This window comes from Podarcis vaucheri (assembly GCF_965113315.1).
Source record: "Podarcis vaucheri genome assembly, chromosome: 16".
NCBI lineage: Eukaryota > Metazoa > Chordata > Lepidosauria > Squamata > Lacertidae > Podarcis > Podarcis vaucheri.
The window spans coordinates 9,639,147-9,653,270 of record NC_138754.1 but is presented as its reverse complement, the minus strand read 5'-3'; the positions used below and the strand labels follow the sequence as shown (position 1 = coordinate 9,653,270).

Below are 14,124 nucleotides of genomic sequence, written 5' to 3'. Positions count from 1 at the left end.
ATCGCTTTCAGTTCTTACCATTTATACATTTCTTGCATTTAAACCCCACCATTTCCCCCAGGTGGTATACATGGTTCTCCTCCTCAAACTGATCCCCAATATAACCCAGTGAGATAGGTCACCCACAGTGAGCTTTGTGGCCAAGAGGGAGGGCCGCGACAGCTGCACCTCCAAGATGGAGGCGAGGTTTGAAGAAAGGCCTTCTTAGTGCAGGACTCACCTTTCCCGCCTGCCTCCCCTCCAAGCCTAAATCAAAAAGGGGTTGTGTTTTGCTCGCTTTCCTCTTCCTTCCCCATGCCTTTTCCTTTTGTGCCATGTCTTTCAGAGCGCAAGCATTGCAGTTGTCGTTTTCTTAACTGATCTTACGTAAGCTGCTCTTAGAACCTTTATCACAGAATCACGGACTAGCAGAAGGGATCTCCAGGGTGATCTAGACCAACCCCCTGCAATGCAGGAATTTTTTGGCCCGACACGGGACTCGAACCCACCACCCTAAGATTAAGAGTCTTACGTTCTCTACTGAATGGGGGAGGAGAGAGAAGACAACGTAGAAGCTTCAATTAAATAAAGCAATAAAACCCAGGCCTCCTTCAGGGAAGATGGCAGATGTACGTGAAGAAACTCAGAAAAGAACAGACACACACGGAAAGGAAGTGTGCAGACTCTGAGAGAGCAGAGCACTGACTTCTTCTCAGAGCGGGAGGAAGTCCCTCGCCCCCAGACGGTGCAAAGGAGATCAGGGGCCTGATAGAGACAGGGTTCGAGGCAGATTCCTAGGAAAGATAGGGCAGTTCCCTCCTGCCGCCCACGACCCATGGCATTTGAGAGTCTCAAACCCTCCACTCTCGGGGCGCCCGAAGAGAGAGAGAGAAGACCCAGAGCGAAAGCTGCAGGGGGAAGGAGGGGGAGAGGGCTCAGGCGGCCCTTAAGGCCTGTGTGTCTGGCCCCCGGAACTCTCTCCCTAGGCCACGCCCCTCACGGACCCTGTCTTCACACCCTTGCTGGCTGGGAGGCAACCTTGGACTCCCATCATGCCTCGGGCTGCCCTGGATTTAGGCAAGAGAGAGAGAGGGGGGAATGTGGTGGGTGGGAAGCAGCCCATACCCTCCAACAATCTGAAGGCAAAATCCAGGACGCCATCTTCCCAGACGTACTATCTTCCCGTTTTTTGACCTGGAAACTACAACTAATCCAGAATGCGGCAGCTAGACTGGTGACCAGGAGCGGCCGCTGAGACCATATAACACCGGTCCTGAAAGACTTACACTTGCTCCCAGTATGTTTCCGAGCACAATTCAAAGTGTTGGTGCTGACCTTTCAAGCCCTAGACGGCCTCAGTCCTGTATATCTGAAGGAGCGTCTCCACCCCCATCGTTCTGCCCGGACACTGAGGTCCAGCGCTGAGGGCCTTCTGGCGGTTCCCTCACTGCGAGAAGCAAAGCTACAGGGAACCAGGCAGAGGGCCTTCTCGGTAGTGGCACCCGCCCTGTGGAACACCCACCAGATGTCAAAGAGAAAACTAACTACCAAACTTTTAGAAGACATCTGAAGGCAGCCCTCTTTAGGGAAGCTTTTAATGTTTAATAGGTTATTGTATTTTAGTGTTTTGTTGGAAGCCCCCCACATGGGCGGGGTATAAATAATAAATTATTATTATTATTTATCGAGAGAGCATGGCCGTCATTTTGGTTGCTGTGCCTTCGCACAATTTCGTGCCACGCTTTCCCTCCACAAAACAGCGCTTTTTCTCCAGGCAAATCTCAGCTGTTGCTCTTTCCGGGTGTTTTACCTCTGGCCCCGCCCACCGCTGGCATGTGCCCCCCCCCCACAAAGGGAATGTGGCTCTCAGCATAGCCTCTTCAGCCAAGCCGTTCCCTAGACCGGCTTCCTGGCCTCCAGAGGTTGTGAATGACAGCTCCCAACCTCTGGAGGGCATCGGCTGCCCTAGATATTCCTAACAAGGCTGCGGGGTGCTTCCCAGGTCGAAATTCCGATTGCATGTTGTATGTGCTTAGGAGCACTGCCATTTCCGTGCGCCAGAGTACAGATCGGGGGTAGGGCGTGCTGGAATCATTTCATATGGGATCCCTGATAGGTTGTGACACGGTCCAGGACAGGAGAGGGGGGCCTGTGGCTCTCCAGAGGTTGCTGGACTACAACTCCCATCATTCCCTGAACCTGTAGTCATACTGACTGGGGCCTGACAGGAGTCTAGAAACTTCCAGTAGAACTATAAAGATCCTTAGTGCTGTAGGTGAGGTCCCAGGTGCAATTCCCCAGGAAAGGGGGAGCATTTCGATCCAGTTCACATTTTAAGGCAGTGGCGCTGTGGGTTAAACCACAGAGCCTAGGACTTGCCGATCAGAAGGTTGGTGGTTTGAATCCCCACGATGGGGTGAGCTCCCCTTGCTCGGTCCCTGCTCCTGCCAACCTAGCAGTTTGAAAGCACAAAGTGCAAGTAGATAAATAGGTACCGCTCTGGCGGGAAGGTAAACGGCATTTCCGTGCGCTGCTCTGGTTCTCCAGAAGTGGCTTCGTCATGCTGGCCACATGACCTGGAAGCTGTACGACGGCTCCCTCGGCCAATAAAGTGAGATGAGCGCCACAACCCCAGAGTCGGCCACGACTGGACCTAATGGTCAGGGGTGCCTTTACCTTTACCTAATTTTTGCACTTTCCGAAATGATGCGATAACTGAAATGCAGCCCGCCTTCGAAATTTGAACTCTTCTGAATTTTATGATGCAGTTTCTCCAGCATATTCTAGGCTATGGCCTTCAGCTGTGGCTCCTCCTCAAGCTGATGTTAGACTACAACTCCCGTTGTCCCCAGCCAGCTCAGGCAGAGGTCAAGGATGATGGGAGTTGTAGTCCAACAACTTCTGGGATATGGGAAAGGATGATAGTGCCAACACCATTGAGGGTAAATTGTACTTTTACTGCATGTATTCGTGAAAACACCCTACCCAAACATGCATTATATTAGGGGGAAACACTCTGCAAAGAAAATGTGCCTCTCTGGCAAACTGCGTACGAAAAATGGGTACAGTAGGGAAAATTCACACTGAACGAATTTTCATTTTTGGGGGGAAAACAAAAAAATCAAACAGTGGTAGAAATGAGAAACTGAAATGGAAAGGGTTAGCTTGCCCCCTACCCAATACCAATTAAAAGAAGTCAGTTTTTAAGAGAGAGCGAGTAGTGGCGAGAGCGTCAGACTAGGACCTGGGAGGGACCCGGGTTCGAATTCCAACTTGTTGTGGGAAGGGGGGAGCAAGGTATGCTACCTTAGGCTGCTTGGATAAAAACGTGCTATACAAAGGAAAGTAAAATAATCCTAAACTCCCTTCGGCACTCTCTAATAATGTTTCCCCTGCTGCATCCTGTTCTCCCACCCACCTTTCGCACAGATAACCTAGGTGCCAGCTGGGCAAAGATGGTGGGTTATGGGGGGGGGGGAGAGCAAGAGAGACTCGTCGTGGTGCCTCGCCTTGTTCTCGGAAGTCGGAACGGGGCTGCCTTGTGGCCGCTCCCTGCCCGCCTTGGGTGGCAGCCAGCTGGGCTGTGTGTTTGCCTTCGACGGGGCAGGGGTGGGTGGGAAGGGGACGGGCTCCAAGCAGGGGCAGCCGCTCCCCTCTCTGCCAAGCAGGCTCAACCGGCCGGGCAAGGGGATGGGCAGGCGGGCAAGCTGGCTCTGCGGGGAGGAGGAGGAGAGCGGCGGTGGGAAGGCTTGGAGGGTGGGGGGGACGACGGATGGGGACCTGCCAGGCAGGCGTGGTTTTTCTTCCTGGAGGAGCACTCTGACCCAGGAGCTGGGCGCGGTCCGCGTCATGGCAACGCCCGGGGGGATGCCAGCTCAGCCAGAACTTTGCCAGCCCCTGCCTGGCATGGAGGAGCGAGGGGGGAGAGAGAGAAAGAAAGAAAGAAAGAACGAACGAAAGAAAGAAAGAAAGAGAAAGAGAGAGAGAGAGGCTGGCTTTGATTGCCTTCCCTCAGGGAGGGGCGCAATGGGGCAAGATGCCCAGGACAGGCCTTGCTCCGTCTCCTCTCCGCGGTCTCTCCAAGTCCCAGCTAGCAGCCGCCCTGGCCCTCCCAGCGCCCCACTCCTTTCCCACACTGCACGCCCTGCCCTCTCCCTGCCCCCCAGCCCAAGCCTCGTGCTCCCATTCCTCGTGTCTAAGTGCCACTGCCTTTGCCCCCTTCCCCGCAGGATGTCACGATGTCAGGCAGACATTGATGCGATCTTCCCTGCACAGTGAATATTGCGTGTGTGTGTGTGAGAGAGAGAGAGAGAGAGAGAGAGAGCCTTTCCTGTTGAATTTCTGTCTGACAGCTCTAAAGGGCAGCAGAAGCTGAGCAGTCGCAGGTCACCTGCTGCACGCAGTGTCTGTGTGGCACTTCATAGAATCATAGAATCATAGAGTTGGAAGAGACCACAAGGGCCATCGAGTCCAACCCCCTGCCAAGCAGGAAACACCTGATGAGTTTCTGCCTGGCTGCTGTGCAGGAAAACAAACCGAGCAGCTGCACGGCCCTTCCCACTGCAGAGAAAGGTGACCAAACAGCACTTTGCCTGTGGAATTTCTGCCCGGCTGCTGCTGCTGCTGCAAAACAGCAGGGGAAACAAAACAAGGCAGCAAGCCTCTGCTGAGAACACAGAAACCTCCACTCTCGATTTCCCTCCCCTCCCAGGTCTGGGAATAGAACCCAGGAGTCCTGAGATTACCCACGAGGCCTTCTCCACCTGCCCCTGCGGGCACAGGTGGGAGGCAGAGGGACGGGCTGAGCTGCAATTAAGCCATCATGCCCCTCTGGGTTGACAAACCCTGACAAACGCCAATCAGATTAGGAGGGATTAGCAGGAGGAGCAATCGGCTGGGATTAGAGGTGGTGGTTGTGGCACAGGCAGAAGCCATCAGGGTTTGGAAGGGAGCTGAGGGGAGACTGGCAGGGTCCGGACGCAATCAGCTATAAGGGCTTTGCGGGCAGAGGGCTCTAAAAACTGCACAGCGGGCAGAAATTCAACTGGTGCAGCCATTTCTGGGGAAAGCTTCACCTGGTGCACTGCTGCCTGCTAGGCATTGAAAGCATGGAGCTTTTGTCAGGAAAAGCAGAAGGAGGGCAGAACTCTGTATCCGCGGCAGAGCCAGCGCAAAGTCGAATCCTCTATTCACCCCCAAAGTGTGACATTGGGTTGGCTCCCCTTATTCTGCCTAGCCTACCTCTCAGGGTTCTTGCAAAGACTGCCAGAGGGGATGACCCTCCTGCTGAGCCCCTTGAGAGGACAAAAACAAGAAAGCATCAGAAATGAGTGGTAGCATTTGGGACTTTTTAGTTTAACTGCAGCGGTGTTAATCTACGGAACTCCCTGCCACAGGAGGCAGAGGTGGCCACCAAATTGGATGGCTTTAAAAGAGGATTAGACAAATTCATGGGGGGGGAGGGCTATTGCTGGCTTCTAGAGGGCGACAGGTTCCTCACACCTGTACGTAAATAAATGCATGTTCAGTACCCAGAATCCCCTCTACAAGTATTGTATAGTCAGGGTGAGTTCAACCCACTTTTATCGCCTGCACATCCATACATACTATGGAGAGTGCCTTTGAGCATGTCAAGAGCGTCACCACGCTGCAGAAACCACAGGCAACATGCCCGGTGTTGTTTGAGATAAGAAAATGGGGCAGCTTTGAGGTGCAACACTGGGGGTCCCCAAAGTTTTGAGGGGAAGGGACATAGAGAGAAGTGGGAGGAACTGCAAAACACCCATTTGAAAGGAATGGAATGAGCAAAAGTCAAAATGCCCATGCCCAGCCCAAAAGAAATAGAAAGCAGGCACACCTATACAACCCCCAACCAGTCAGTGTAGACAAGGGCAAGGTATAAGTCAGTTCCCCTATGTTCCCAAGGAAGAATCATTCCCATAATGCCATGAATGCCATAGCCCGAATGCACTACTAAACTGCATCATCTATGACCCAAACTCACCATCTGCTTAATATATCACGGAGAAAAAAACATGGGGACAATTGTGCAACACCCTGATTCTCCCATTACAGTGGTACCTCGGGTTAAGTACTTAATTCATTCTGGAGGTCCGTTCTTAACCTGAAACTGTTCTTAACTGAAGCACCACTTTAGCTAATGGGGCCTCCCGCTGCGCCACCGGAGCACGATTTCTGTTCTCATCCTGAAGCAAAGTTCTTAACCCGAGGTAATATTTCTGGGTTAGCGGAGTCTGTAACCTGAAGCATCTGTAACCCGAGGTACCACTGTATTATATTTTGCCCCCATGTCCCCTTCACACTGTTCCCATAATGTGGTTCCGTGAGCAGCACATCTCCAATTCAATCCCCATCCTTTCCCAGAAGAGCTGTTCCCATAGATCAGGGCTCAGCAACCGTTTTCAGCAGGGGGCCGGTCCACTGTCCCTCAGACCACGTGGGGGGCCAGACTATATTTTTTGGGGGGAAATTGAACGAATTCCTATGCCCCACCAATAACCCAGAGATGCATTTTAAATAAAAGCACACATTCTACTCATGTAAAAACACACTGATTCCCAGACCGTCTGTGGGCTGGATTGAGAAGGCGATTGGGGCCGCATCCGGCCCCCGGGCCTTAGATTGCCTACCCCTGCCATAGATTATCATGAGGACTAGAATTTTATGTGTTTCGGCGAATGCCAGAGCTCCTGGGAGGCAGGATTGATTCTTAAAGCACTCTGGGAACTGTAGTTCTGGGAGGAGAATGGGGGGGGCACGGTCCACCTAACAGCACCCGTAACAAACTACAGCTCCCAGGATTCTTTGGGGGAAGCCATGACTGTTTAAAGCGGCGTCATAGTGCTTTTAACTTATGGTGTGACTGTGGCCTCAGTGGACAAAAGATGCAGCTTCTGTAACAGCGTTGAGGCGGAGTCTATTTTGCATGTCCTTCTCCATTATAGCTTTTATGAAGAGGTGAGGAAAGGTTTAATATATCCCATAATACAGTCCCTCCCTGGTCCCTCCTCCAAGCTGCAGGGTTCCTATAAGTCAACCATTGATCAGGAGGCAAAGTTTTTGGGCACAGCTATCCTTAATAGACTTCTTAGGATTGCCTGAAAATATTGCCTGAGTGTCTAGTATTTTAATTCTGATTTTCAGGCGCATTCAGTTGTTACAAAATGTTTTAATGGTCTGTTGACTGCTGATAAAGTAAACTTCACTTTCAGTATGATTTCTGTTTGGCAAATTTGGCACCCCAAAATCTTCACCCAGATGTTCTGGACAATATCTCCCATCAATGTCAATGGTCAGGGATGATGGGAGTTGTAGCACATCTGCACCTAGAGAATGCGAGGTTTAGGAAATACTGCTCAGGAAATGCATTTGTGCCTTAAGAGGCAGTGTTGTATAGTGGTTAGAGAGCTAGAAGATCCGGGTTCGAATCCCCACTCAGCCACTAGGCTAACTGGTTGACCTTGAGCCAGTCAATGCCCTCTCTCAGCCTAGTCTACCTTACAGGGTTGGTGAGATAACAGAAAGGGCAGGGTGCAGAATAATGTACGTAGGGGCCCTTTAAAAGGTTAGGGCAGGGTACACATTTAACAACCCAAATAATGTAAATAAAAATTGCCCAAATGTAGGAATATCCAGCTCAGTTCCAAATAGCCTGGTTGACAGAGGTTTGGGGTAATTTATTCCGGTTTAACTGTGCATTTGATGCAAGATTTAAAGATAAATCAGAACTGCAGTGTATTTATTTTTAAAATAACATGCCCTTTTGCAGCTCGCTGGCCAGAGACAAAATGGAAATGGAAACTAAAGAATGTGGAGATGTTGTGTTCAGATGTTTTTGCCCAAGTTGTTCTGGATTCACTGCTAATAATATTAGTAGTAGTAGTAGTAGTAGTAGTAGTCCAGATTGGAAGGCTGTGGAACATGAGGAATCGAGAACTAGGCTTTCAAAGATGAAGGAACAAGCCAGTATCTAATAGGTGTAAAAACCAGAGGAATAAAGCTTGTCTCAGAAACAATCTTAAAATGATGGTCCAGGTTAGTCATCACAGCCACTCAGAGCACTGCTGATTCCATTTCACAGGTGGGGAAAACTGAGTCTGAACAAGTCCACTTATTCCTTGGGTAAGCAGGCATTCAAAGCAGGCTCTGGTTATCCAAAATGAGAATTCTTACCACCACACATTCTGATATCTGTTTGCCTTGTTTTAAATGAGAAGTCCTTGGGCCCCACACCTGCAATGCCAGCAAGGCCTCGGTGCCAAGAGAAAGGCACTCTGTGCATGCTTGCTGGCATTCTAGCCTTACACATCCATCCCAAAAAGGGAGATGATCATGAACTAATCTAAAAGGCGGTGCGTTGTGCCGCCTTACCCCACTCCAAACAATAAACTCCAGCTACCTGCTCTGCTCAAATCATTTCCCCACCTATGGCAGAGAGTTTACACACCAAGATCTGATACAGCAGCCATTTGGCTCAGGCTGGGGCGATGAAGCAATCTTGCCCTGAGCCCGGTCTCACCTGTGAGCTTGCAACTGCACCCTTTTGTAATGCAGGATGGAGGTGTATTGCAAGGAGCCCGGGGGGGCTGGGAAGCGCCCCAGCTCAGTGGGAGAGCACCTCTTTGCATGCAGAAGGTCCCGGGTTCAATCCCCTGCATTTCCAGGTGGGGCTGGGAATGTCCCCTACCTGAAATCCGGGAGAGCCCCTGCCAGCCCATGTCAACAGTCCTGAGCTAGATGGGGCAGCGGTCTAGATGACTCACTAAGGCAGCTTCCTGGGTTCCTGTTCAAATCTACCTTCTAGAATCTTGAGGACCAGAACCTTAGCTTATTTCTAGGGAAAAGGCCATGACTCAGTGGTAGAAGGCGGCCCTACATTCATTCCTCAGCTCTTCAAGGAGGCCTGGGAATCTCCTATCTGATATCCTGGACCAGGCATAGGCAAACTCAGCCCTCCAGATGTTTTGGGACTACAACTCCCATCATCCCTGACCACTGGTCCTGTTAGGTAGGGATGATGGGAGCTGTAGTCCCAAAACATCTGGAGAGCCAAGTTTGCCTATGCCTGCCCTGGACAGTTGCTGCACGTCCGTGTGGACAATAATTGAATCACAGAGCAGGGTCATTTAGTCCAAACTTCTAAAATGCATGGTTTTTTTTGTCCAACGTGGGGCTCAAAGGCTGAGCTAGATGGCAGTTTCCCCATTGCGAATGCCCTACAAGGGGAAGATTCGGCAACAAATCTAGCGACACTGAAACCAGATCTTTACAGAGCAACCCCCCCACCGTCCCCCCCACCGTCCCCCCCACCCTGCACCTTTGACGTGGGAGCTCTGGGGTTTGACACCTTTTCCTGTTTTCAGCAAAAGATTTTTTTGCTGCGGCAGGCCAAGGGGGGGGGGGTCTGTGAGAATTGCGTGCCTCGCGGCTCATCACACCCACGGCCTCTCAACCACTCGAAAGCTGTCTCCTCCGTCACCCAGGAGGGAGATTTCGGAGCCCAGGCTTCAGAAAAGATACCCTCCAACATCTGATGGGGAACAAATTGCAGGGGTGTTTCCGGGCCCCTCGGAGCATGGCCAAGCGGGCAAGGCGAATGCCTCCTCTGCGGGGTTCAGCGTCGCCATGCCCAGCCAAATACTCAGAACTTATCCGTCGGGTTTGGCTACTTCTTCAGACTGGCCATGAAAGGAACCAAAGGATCCCAACTTCAAAGTGAAGCTGGCTAGGTGATCCACACAAAACAACCCCTTAGAGGCTCGATAAATAACCCCCTGGGGCAGACAATGGAGCCGAACCCGTAGCTGGCGGTGTTAGAAATTAGCCAGGCGCCAGGCGCGTTTTGCTACTGCCACAGGTCCAATTGCGACCACATGCAGATTTCTGGGTGGCAGGTTGGCTACCACAGTTTATTTTATTTTTTAATGTTTAAATTTTTATTGGAATTTTATTTATAGCACAACATAAACCCCCCACCCCCAATACACAAATCCACCCTCATTAAACATGAACATAACATACAATGAGCATAGCATACAACAATACAAACAACCAAATAAAAGACTTCCTTTAACCTGTATGTGGACTCCTCATTTACTTCTTATAAACCGTTTCCTTTAAGAATAATTATTAAGATTTTTCTAATTATAACTTAAATATCCACAAAGTCTCCTGCAGACATTAATCAAAACGAGTCCAGTTATGTATTTTAGGGCACTGTTTTGTGAAGGATTCTCTGCATTCCCCCCCCCTCTGCCTTAAAAAACCTCTGCCTTGCTCCATAGTTAATACCATTTCCATTTCGCCTGTGTGTGCTTCTCCTTCTTGGGGCAGGTGAATTGTTGTAAGGGCAAGCAATGTAGTTGAGATCATGGAATCGTAGCGTTGGAAGGGACCCCAGCGCTCATCTAGTCCAACCCCCCAGTGGCAAATCGACATTCTGTTGCGGCTACCGCAACCTAGATTCAAGGTGCCATTTTGCAATTAGCTTATATACAGTGGTACCTTGGGTTAAGAATTTAATTCGTTCCGGAGGTCCGTTCTTAACCTGAAACTGTACTTAACCTGAAGCACCACTTTAGCTAATGGGGCCTCCTGCTGCTGCCGCCGCGCTGTTGGAGCACGATTTCTGTTCTCATCCTGAAGCAAAGTTCTTAACCTGAGGTACTATTTCTGGGTTAGCGGAGTCTGTAACCTGAAGCGTCTGTAACCGAGGTACCACTGTACTTGAGTTTCTATCACTGGGAGCCAGCCACGGTCTAGGCTGCAAAGTTATACAGGCCCCCACTCCTCTTTCAAGGCCATCTAGGTTGGTGGTCTTCACTGACGGGGGCTCCCGGCTCCCACTGACCTCCCCACACATACAGCCTATGCTCAGGGATGATGGGAATTGTAGTCCCTCAATGCCTGGAGGGTGTCAGGATTGAGGGAAGGCCGGGGTGCAGAGAGTGTGGGGGGGGGGGAGAATGTAGCTTCCAGGCAGTTGTTCGCCTCCGTTTTAAGAAGAATTTAAAAAGTGGGTGGCGGATGTTGCAGCAGGGCTGAGCTATCCCGGCGGTGACTGGAGGAGGGGTTTTTCCACCTCCGCTGCTGCTCTCGGGGGAGATGCTGAGAGATAAGGGCCAGGAGGCCAGGGCCAAAAGTGCACATCTATGGGTGCTGGGGCTTTGCGCATTTACGGGAAGCCCTGACTATGGAGGGTGACCAGATGCAAAAAGGGGGGGGGGAGGATGAATGCAGCGAAGGGGGAATTCGGAAAGTGTCGTTTGCCACACAGGGGTTAGAGAAAAGCTGAATCAGCTAGAATTCCCCCGAAAGAGACACTAAGCCCTGCGGTTCCCCTTGCATTTGTGACGGCCGTCCTGGGCATCAGCCCCAGAACCAGCAGACTGCAGAAGTAACAGCTTGGGTGGGGAGGCAGGGCTTGGTGGGGTGAAGGCGGGGTGAAGGCGGGGCCTAGGAGAATTTTCAGCTAGGACGGAATCCCAGGTGTGGTGGGGCGGAGCCTAGTGGGATTTGGTAGGTTATGGAGGATCAAGTCAGAGGCGGAGCCAGATGGGACAAGGGGCGGGGTGAAGAGTTTTAAAATTTGCACATTTTTCAGTCCAGCTTGGAATTGCGTTGGGTTTTCAGTTTTTTGTTCCAGTTGCCTACCAGAACCTGGGATTTACTGGAGTTGCATTGGATATTGTATTTTTCGCTCTATAAGAGGCACCAGACCACAAGACGCACCTAGTTTTTGGAGGAGGAAAACAAGAAAAAAAATATTCTGAATCTCAGAAGCCAGAACAGCAAGAGGGATTGCTGCGCAGTGAAAGCAGCAATCCCTCTTGCTGTTCTGGCTTCTGGGAGAGCTGCGCAGCCTGCATTCGCCCCATAAGACGCACACACATTTCCCCTTACTTTTTAGGAGGGAAAAAGTGAGTCTTATAGAGCAAAAAATACGTCATTTAGCAAATGAATGCAGCGTTAGGCTGCTAGTCCTCAAGAGGCGATGGCAAGCACACACACCCGAGCCAAATTTTAATGCAAGGAAGAAGCTTAGAAAAACCAAAGCTTTTGTTGTCAAATGTTCACATTTAGCATTCTGCTTTGCAAGTATGGGAAAGTTAATTAAGGCAGAAGCAAAGCGCCGAGCATGGAAGCGATCTCAAGTCTCGGGAACCTCGGGTGCGAGTCGGATAGTCTCAAGATTTGAATCTCACACCAGCCAACGCATGACTTGGCTCGGGGGCAAAGCTGCCCTGTTCTCAGTCTCCGCCGCCCCATAAAGGGGACAGCCACGCCAGCCTACCTCAGAGGGCTGCAGCCAAGATTGACCTGATAAGTTCAGGGAGAGCTTTGAACTCTCCAAAGCATCTTATAATTAATCGTCTTTATGTCGTAACGGAGGGCACACACACAGCCAAACTATTGAACAACTTGAAAAACAATTGCAATCCTAAAGCAGCACAAAAGGATCTGAGAGTCCTGAGACAACAAAGCCTTGTGCGGTCATAAAATCCCTGGTTCTCACACCCTGGGTTGTTTGTAAGGCATACGCCCTGCTGCCCGTTGTATACTTGTTGTACATCCACACAACTTCAGACTTGCGGGATCTACTTCGTTTTCTGTTTCAAATCCACTAACTGAAGCCAAGCGTGTATTCTTAGAACTGAAATAATTCTGCGCTTGTCTGGATGTGGAACTCCACACACAAAAATCCTGGTTTCCCTGCCCAATCCACCCATATTTCTTTATTTGATTTATTTCAGCAATATAATAGAGAGGGGGAGAGAACAGTGTTTCTTGTTGCCATTGCTAAGACAAGTGCATTCCTGAATTTCAGGGGATTGGGCTAGATGACCCTCGGGGTCCCTTCCAACTCTGCGATTCTACAGTTGTCCACACAGACTTTCCAGGGTATCAGACAGAAGATTCTCAGGCCTCCTTGGAGATGCTGAGGATTGTAATGTAGGGTCTTTTCCTACCAGTGGGAGTCAGGTCACACACTGCATTTAAAGTGCATGGCTTCCTGCAAAGGATTCTGGGAACTGTGGTTTGTTAAGGATGCTGGGAATTGTAGCTCTGTGGTGGGGGAAACTACATATCCCAGGATTCTTTGGTGGGGTGGAAGCCATGATTGCCGAAGTGTGTTTTCGATGTATGTTGGGGGTGTGACCTCAGGCACCCTAGCCAATCGGCAAATCACAGACGTCGTCGACATGACGTGATCCAAAGATCTGCGCCAACTTCTCCTACGATGGGACGCAAAGTAAGATGGCCAAAAAGCAAGAGTCTCCTTTTTAACTTAAAACAAAACACCACCTAACAGAACCGATGGGGTTCAACTTATTACGGAAGAGACGTGTTTGCCAAACGTTCACCAACTTGGGCAGGCAGCTCCGGGTGCTGGGCGTTAGGGAATTAAGATGCAAACATAGTACAAGTTTGGGATTTTAAAGCGTTTTTGCTGGTGAGGGTTGGCTTGGCTGCTTAGACATGCTCAAGAACCTGACTGGCTTAAGAAACTCAAGAGACTTCGCTTCTGGCTCAAGGGATGGGGGCTGAAAGCTAAAGGATTTTAGTATTCATGGCAAAGGCATTAAAAAAAGAAAATCAGGATGCTATCTTGCCAAAGAAGAACATTCCTTAAGTCGATCAGGACGGTCAGACGCTTGCATTACGTTCCTGTCTTAAGTTTCATCCAAAGGAGCCCGGGGAATGCCTATAGCCTTCCCTCCAAACAGCCCTGAAGGTAGGTGAGCCTGAGAGATACTGTTCAGCCCAAGGTCACCCAACACCAATACCTTTTATGGATTTGCAGCCATGTTTCTATGCTTCGCTAGGGATGCGGGTGGTGCTGTGGGTTAAACCACAGAGCCTAGGGCTTGCCAATCAGAAGGTCGGCGGTTCGAATCCCCGTGACGGGGTGAGCTCCCGTTGCTCGGTCCCAGCTCCTGCCAACCTAGCAGTTCGAAAGCACCTCAAAGTGCAAGTAGATAAATAGGTACCACTCCAGCGGGAGGGTAAACGGCGTTTCCGTGCGCTGCTCTGGTTCGCCAGAAGCGGCTTAGTCATGCTGGCCACATGACCCGGAAGCTGTCTGCGGACAAATGCTGGCTCCCTCGGCCAATGAAGTGAGAT

The 14,124-nt window shown here is 50.6% G+C and overlaps 1 protein-coding gene across 10 annotated transcripts in view; it reads right to left on the bottom strand.

Moving 5' to 3' along the window:
• Positions 1 to 14,124, bottom strand: part of ZBTB7B (zinc finger and BTB domain containing 7B) — a 330,604-nt gene that overhangs the window by 6,117 nt on the left and 310,363 nt on the right. The window contains exon 1 of one of the 10 annotated variants that reach the window (XM_082202271.1): positions 221 to 1,552. The exons of the other annotated variants lie outside the window; for them this stretch is intronic. The gene's annotated coding sequence lies outside the window, so the exon portion shown is untranslated. Of the gene's footprint in view, positions 1 to 220; positions 1,553 to 14,124 lie in introns of those variants that run through there. 10 annotated transcript variants of the gene reach the window in all.